We start from the raw sequence: 8,378 nt of genomic DNA on the forward strand, positions 1-8,378 counted from the left end.
CCATATTTAGACCCCTTCAATGGATTCCAGTTTTTTGTTTTGTTTTGTTTTTAAGGAATTCCTTTTTGCTTTTATTATTATTTTTAGTTGACACAGAACAATTGTACATATTTATGGGGTACAGTGTAGTATTTTGATACATGTATACAATGTGTAATGATCAAATTAGGGTAAATAGCATATCCATCCGAACATTTATTATTTCTTTGTGTTGAGAACATTCAAAATCCAATTTTCTAGCTATTTGAAATTATAAAGTAAATTGTTCATTATAGTCATCCTACAGTGCTATAAAACACTGTAGGGTGACTCTAACAGAACTTAATCCTATTTAACTGCAATTTTGCATCTGTTAATAAATTTCTGCTTATCCCCTCTCTGCACTATCCTTCCCAGTCTCTAGTAATCTATTCTACTCTTTACTATTCTACTCTTTACTTTTATGAGATCATCTGTTATAATCCACATGAATGAAAATGTGTGGTATGTGTCTTTCTTTTTTGCTTTTATTATTATTTTTAGTCGGTTTATTTCACTTAACTTAATGTCTTCCAAGCTCGTTCTTGTTGCTTCAAGTGACAGGATTTTGTTCTTTACGGCTGAATAGTATTCCATTGTGTCTATATATTCCACATATTCTTTATCTATTCATCCATTGATGGACACTTAGATTGTTCCCATATCTTGGCTATTGCAAATAGTGCTGCAATCAACATAGGAGTAGAGATATGTCTTTGACATACTAATATCCCCTTTTTTTTTTTTTTTGATACATACCGAGTAGTGGGATTGCTGGATCATACGTTAGTTCTGTTTTTAGTTTTTTGAAAAACATTCATACTACTTCCCATAATAGATGAACTAATTTACATCCCCACCAACAATGTGTAAGAGTTCCCTTTTCTCCACATCCTCACCAGCATTTATTTTTTTGTCTTTTTGATTATAGTCATTCTAATGGGGATGAAATAACATCTCATTGTGGTTTTGATGTGCATTTTCCTGATGATTCATAATGTGGCACATTTTTTCATAGGCTTCTTGGCCATTTGCATCACTTTTTATGAGAAATGTCTGTTCAGCTTATTTGCTCACTTTAAAATAAGATTATTATTATTATTTATTCTTCTTGCTGTGGAGTTGTTTGTTTCTTGTATAGTCTGGATATTAACTCCTGTTGGATGAATAGTTGGCAGATGTTTGCTCCCATTCTGTGTGTTGTCTCTTCACTTTGTTAATTATTTCCTTTGTTGTGCAGAAACTTGTTAGTTTGATATAATCTTATTTGTCTATTTTTGTTTTCTGTGTTTTTGAGGTCTTCTTCATAAAAGCTTTCCCCTGACCAATGGCCTGAAGTGTTTCCCTTATGTTTTCTTCTAGTAGTTTCATAGTTTGGGGTCTTAGATTTAAGTCTTCAATTCCTTTTTATTTGATTTTTTGTATGTGATGAGAGGTAGGAGCCCTGTTTCCTTCTCCTGCATATGGATATCCAATTTTAATGAATTCCTGTTTGGGTTAGAGTAAAATCCAAACCCCAAACCATGGTCTCCATTTACTCACATAAGTAGATTCCTTGCCTGGTCTCCCATCTCATTTTATACCATTCACAGGGCTTCATTCTGTTCCTTAAAACATCAAACTCTTTTTGTTTCCTTCTTGGTCTTCTTTCTTGGGCTTTTTCACTAATCTCATCAGGATGAAAAGTTCATGATGTGTCTGGATCATTCACGAATGATCTTCCTACTGCAGTTTATTCACACAATACCCCTTTCATTTTCTTCACAGATCTGGTATCACATTTTTTTTTTTTTTTTTTTATACTTTGAGTTCTAGGGTACATGTGCATAATGCGCAGGTTTGTTACATATGTATACTTGTGCCATGTTGGTGTGCTGCAACCATCAACTCGTCAGCACCCATCAACTCGTCATTTACATCAGGTATAACTCCCAATGCAATCCCTCCCCCCTCCCCATGATAGGCCCTGGTGTGTGATGTTCCCCTTCCGGAGTCCAAGTGATCTCCTTGTTCAGTTCCCACCTATGAGTGAGAACATGCGGTGTTTGGTTTTGTGTTCTTGTGATAGTTTGCTAAGAATGATGGTTTCCAGCTGCATCCATGTCCCTACAAAGGACACAAACTCATCCTTTTTTATGGCTGCATAGTATTCCATGGTGTATATGTGCCACATTTTCTTAATCCAGTCTGTCACTGATGGACATTTGGGTTGATTCCAAGTCTTTGCTATTGTGAATAGTGCCGCAGTAAACATACGTGTGCATGTGTCTTTATAGCAGCATGATTTATAATCCTTTGGGTATATACCCAGTAATGGGATGGCTGGGTCATATGGTACATCTAGTTCTAGATCCTTGAGGAATCGCCATACTGTTTTCCATAATGGTTGAACTAGTTTACAATCCCACCAACAGTGTAAAAGTGTTCCTATTTCTCCACATCCTCTCCAGCACCTGTTGTTTCCTGACTTTTTAATGATCGCCATTCTAACTGGTGTGAGATGGTATCTCATTGTGGTTTTGATTTGCCTAAACACCAAAAGCAACGGCAGCAAAAGCCAAAATTGACAAATGGGATCTAATTAAACTAAAGAGCTTCTGCACAGCAAAAGAAACTACCATCAGAGTGAACACGCAACCTACAGAATGGGAGAAAATTTTTGCAATCTACTCATCTGACAAAGGGCTAATATCCAGAACCTACAAAGAACTCAAACAAATTTACAAGAAAAAAACAAACAACCCCATCAAAAAGTGGGCAAAGGATATGAACAGACATTTCTCAAAAGAAGACATTCATACAGCCAACAGACACATGAAAAAATGCTCATCATCACTGGCCATCAGAGAAATGGTATCACATTTTTAACTACCTTTTTATTATTGTATTTGTATATGCTTCTCTCTTCTAGCAGAACTTCACAAGGCCAGACGCTTTATATGTATCTTGTTTATCTTTATATCTTCAATGTTAAAAGAGCCTAGCACAGAGCAGACAATAAGTAATTGTTGAGTGAATGAAAGAATGAACGTAAGGAAGAATTATTGCCCATCCACATCTCCATGGTTAGCAGAGTCAGAGAATAAGGTGACAAGAAGACCCCTCTCATGATGCTAATTTACAAGGTGTCTGTGTGCCTATGGGTAATTGAAAAGAAGTAAATATGAAGGTTTTAAAAGTTGAGAAAGAAGTGTATAATAATAGCAAATACATTGAGCTTTGTTTGTTTACCAGGGATAGTTCTAAGAAATTTAGCTATATTAACTAATCAAATTATCTCTACAATCCTAAAAAGTAGAAACTGTTATTAACATTCTTTTATGGACGAGGAAATAGTCACAAAGGAGTTGAGTTAGTTTTGCTCAAGATCACATGGCTAGCAAATGTCAAGGCAGGTAAATCCAAGCAGTTTGGTTTCAGAGCCCATGCATGTGACCACCCTACTCTAGAGTTTCTTACAGGTTCATCAAGTCATCTTTGTTACCACATGATGAAAGCAAGGGCCCTAGCTTATAAATGTTTGTATCCACTTAGCCCTTAATCCATTGCCTTACCTGTGACTGTTGTGTATCAGATTGAATGAGATGTTGAAGGGTCTGAGAATGTCAGCAGGATAGGTGAGAAGAGAAAGGTCCTAAGTTAAACATTAAAATTAACAACTTATTTGGAGAATATTCTGCAGATTGGTAGGAAAGCAATGATAAAGATTAAATCAAAATGTGAAACCTGGCGATAAATACAAATAATAGAGTTTTGTGGAATCCAGAAAAACAAAAAGCAGGGTTTAAGAATGAATGTGTTTCAGGAGTATGGCATTCAAAAGAAAGAATGTAACTTGACAAGGGTATATAAATATGTGATTACATTGGCAACCATAACCCCTTAGTGAAGAGGAATGACTCACCAGCCTTCATAGCTTAACCTTCTTCCCCACCTACATAATGTTGTTTTACCCCAGTTGTTATGGAAAAAAAAAAATGTTAAAGTTGTTTTACCCCACTTGGTATAAAAATGTTAAAGTTATGAAAAATGTTAAAGTTTCCATTTAGGAATTGTCCTCTCAACCCCCTCAATTATATATTAAATATCTCATGCATTGTAAATAATAAATAGAACTATTCTAAACGCCAAAAAAATAATAATCATCTTTTCAGACCATGTGATTTCGATTTCTCTGATTCCATATTTACCAAACAACCTTCAAATTTAAATTCAATTTCCCAGTGTTTCCTGACCTGGACAAGAAAGCACCAAGGAACAAAAAATAAAACACAAACAACCTGTCTGTTTTAAAGCAGAAATTTTCATGGAAAATTATTCAATTTGCTCTCTATTACCAATTGGAGTAATGCTGCTTGAGTATTTAACCTATGCAAGCAATCCTTCTAGGCTGTGGGAGCGGTACAAAAATGAGTGAAACATCATCCCTGTTCTCAGTTTGCTTACAAAGTTGTAAGGTGAGGCTGTGTTTGTTTCAGCATAAATGTGGGCCTTATTATCATCTGGAGGAGCTGACCATTACATTCCTTGACCTGTAGCAGTGGAGGAACAAATCCTGGGCCCATATAGCTTTGAAGTAATGTGTCTCCACCAGAAATACCTGCATTTCCAGAAGTGGCAAACGCTTTTGCTTTCAGAATTCTTACGTGGCACCTGTTCAAACTTAATTCATGTTCCTCCTCTATCTCGTGAACTGGTACTGACCTGTTCAACCAGGAATGAACATGTTTGCAACTACAAACTAAAATAATGCCTGGCCTTCCATGCTACTGACACCAAACACTGCTGCCATAACCCCCTTTTTAGGTGTGGTCTTGGGAAAACTTAAGAGACAAAGATTGCGTGATCTTGGCAATAACTTGGAAGATTTTTATTATTTGCTTACACCAAAAACCCAGAATAAATCACTTAAACCTATTTTAGAGTGTTCATTTTTCCATCAAGAATTATGTAGTTTGATAACTCTCTCTTCCTCTCTTACACACACACACACACACACACATATGCACACATGTGCACTGTCAGTGCATGAGGATGGGAGAAAGGAAGATGGAGGTAACATTATCTGGAAAGACTTGAATGAATCTGGTTGCCACTGCAACCATCACCCGTTGTCCTACTTGTCTGTTCCTAACACCTTATGGTCTTTAGCATGACCCCGTAAGCTTTGGTGCGTGGAGCCCTCCTCAGGCTAGTGTTAACAGGTTGACATAAAAATACTCAAAAATTACAGAAATTTTAAATGTCCACTAAGGTAAAGATAATAGGCATTCTAAGACAAAGGGAGTAAAGTTTCTCACAGAAAGGCTGTTTAATTGTTAACAAATACAGCCTCGATGACTAAAACACTGCTGTGTACTCTTGCAACTATGGCCTCAGCTACTGTGCTTACTAGACAAGGCTTCAAAACACTCGTCCAGTTTGGATTGAAATCAGAGTAAACTGAATATGAGATTTTTTCTTTCCACCCGCTTTTCTCCTCCATGCCATTACTTTTTCACAGTTAATGTCTATGTGGAACTAACTCACTGCACTGTTTTTCCATTTGTACTCCCCAAAGCCTCCTCCAGAGTCATAAAACCATGAATAAGAGGAATTAGCAAACAGAAAGCCTATGATTTTAGAGTATCTGGGGTAAATGGGAATATAATTAGGCTTGTGCTGGTTTACAATTAGGAAAGGGATTATATCTGCCTTTGCTCACTATCTATGAAGGTAACCTGGAGAAATATGACTAATTTAGAGGAGAATTATCACGTTAGCCCATAGCTCTAGGTCAGCCTCTCTCTCTCCCAACTGTGGTAACCCTACAGGCCCCTACTTAAAGAGAAAACACTGGCTACCAACCCTGCTGCTTTATAAATGCTCTCTCCAACCTGGAGGGATTGTGCTCACAGCACAGTGCAATTTTCATTTAGAATTGGGCTTCCAATTGTGTAGACACACCTCATTAGATAAGCCCTGCCTCTAGAGTCAGGGACTTTCGTACAGGTGTTAAGTACTAGAGGGGGGAAAAATCCAACTAACAAATAAATGAAGAAAAGCTTTGATTTTTTTTCTCAAATAAGTCAGGGAGGGCAACATTCTTTATTCCAGGTCCCCTGTGCCATGCAGTTCTAAGGTTTGCTATTGCTATTGCTATTGTTTTATTTCATTTCATATTTCTTCACCCCAGGGTAGGAAGTCACATTGTTTGCAGATAATGAGGGTGTGGTTAGATATGGGTTTGGCTTTGTAGAATTATAGAAAAATTAAAAAAGCCTAATATATTGTTTTCCTCCCTAAGGCTCCCACTCCTATGCTTTCCTGTCAATTGTCAGGTGTGCCATTTGGAAGTATTCAGTTACATTTATTTAAATGTTTTTTTTTTATCAGCCTCTGCTGAGGATATGTTTGGCGCTTTATTTTACTTATTGGTTTATCCAGTGAGTTGTTTCTCAGTTGTCTAAGGAAATATGTGTGCTGATAACTGCAGCAGGTGTTACATTGTTTGGCAGGGGTTGTCACTTGGAAGAGAACCAACCCAGCTTGGGCCACGTCCTGTGGTAGTAAATTTCAGCTCCATTGTAGGTTTCTCCTGCTTATTGCTGATTTACATGTTAGGAAGAACATCTTAGGAGGTTCTATTGGGTTAGATGACCCTGTTGCCCTCAGAAATATTTAATGAATCAGTACCTATTAGAAGACAAGACTAGAGACAATTGCTCATCTATTTTGCTCTTTTTTCTCTGTTTTTTTTTTTTTTTTTCTCTTAGCCTTTTCATCATGTGAAAGAGAATTGCATCATAAACCTGCTGTGTGCAATTAATATGTGATACTGTACTTGCCTTTTTCTGGATACCTTTTTATGTTTCATGATTAACTTTGGCTAACAGCAGAAATGGGAGAGAAGTGTCCAGAGAGGGATGCTACTAAAAAGGCTTTATGTGACAAACCATATTGTCAGACATTAACAGAAAATACACCACTGCAGAATGATGGCAACATGCAGAGACAAAGCACCAATGGCCATCACAGGTAACATTATACATGTAATCTCCTTTAAGTTCTTTTTTTACAGGTTATTGTTCTGCAAAGTACATTCTGTATTGTTATTTGGGTAAATTAATGGTTTTTAGAGTTAGAAAATTTTCCTCAGTAAACTCAGTACCCCTTTCCTACATTTCATGAAATTACTTTTATTTTAGCTTTAGCTTTCATTCTATGTCCTTTTCATTTGAACTATTGGTAAACCGAAATCTTGCTTCATTCTCATCACTGGTTGTCACTAATGATGTTTCCAGACCTGTCAAAGATTGCCTGTACTTTTAAACTACACCACCCCATCTAAAATAACCACCAAGTAGCCTGCCGCCTGAAACACACATCCCATTTTATTCAAAAAACATTTCCTCCAAGTTGGGAACTGTGATACAGTCTTTACTTGCTCACTTAAAACATGAAGATATTACAATGTTTCCAGTCATTCTCAAATTATACTCTGAAGGAAAATGCCCCTGTGCAGTGTTTCAAAGGTTGTATAACCATAAAATTCACCTTTTTGAAAACACCAATTCTAGCCTTGAACTACACTAGTTGGGATCAGAATCTCCAGGGGGAGTGGCCTGGGAAGCTGTAATTTCGACAAAACACTTAGTCTTGCTATCAGGCAAGTTTGGGGAACTCCTCTTTGCATCTATGAACTATCTGGTATAGGGGAAACAGAATAGTCTACAAAGATTGGAAGACAGAGGTTTGAGGCTGTGCTTTACCATTTACTAATTTATGACCTTGAGTGAGTATACTTCTCTGAGCTTCAATTTACTGATATGTAGATTAGGCATAATATGGATTGTGAGGAGCTGATATTGAAAATGATTGACAGACAGCATGGCATGGCAGCAGCCAATCAGAATCAACACTGGCCAGAGAACCGTGCCAGGAATCAACCTTTTGATTGCTGGATTATGGGGCTTGGGAGCAGCTGATGGTAAGAAAGCATGAAAGACTTGGAAGTCAGGTGGGAGGTCTTTGGGAGACTGGGGCAGTGGCTATTTACTAACCCGTGAGAAAGCATTGCAGTATTTTCACAGCTGGGAATGCTATATTCATATGCCCATCAGCTGGCTATCAGCCCTGCATAAATGAAAAGGTGGTTGTACATGTTAACATAAAACTTAAAAACACAGTTCCTAGCCGGCTGGGCACAGTGGCTCATGGCTGTAATCCCAGCATTTTGGGAGGCCGAGGTGGGTGGATCACGAGGTCAAGAGATTGAGACCATCCTGGCTAACATGGTGAAACTCTGCCTCTACTAAAAATACAAAAAATTAGCTGGGCATGGTGGCGGGCGCCTGTAGTCCCAACTCCTTGGGAGGCTG

This window comes from Theropithecus gelada, chromosome 11 (assembly GCF_003255815.1).
Source record: "Theropithecus gelada isolate Dixy chromosome 11, Tgel_1.0, whole genome shotgun sequence".
Classification (NCBI taxonomy): domain Eukaryota; kingdom Metazoa; phylum Chordata; class Mammalia; order Primates; family Cercopithecidae; genus Theropithecus; species Theropithecus gelada.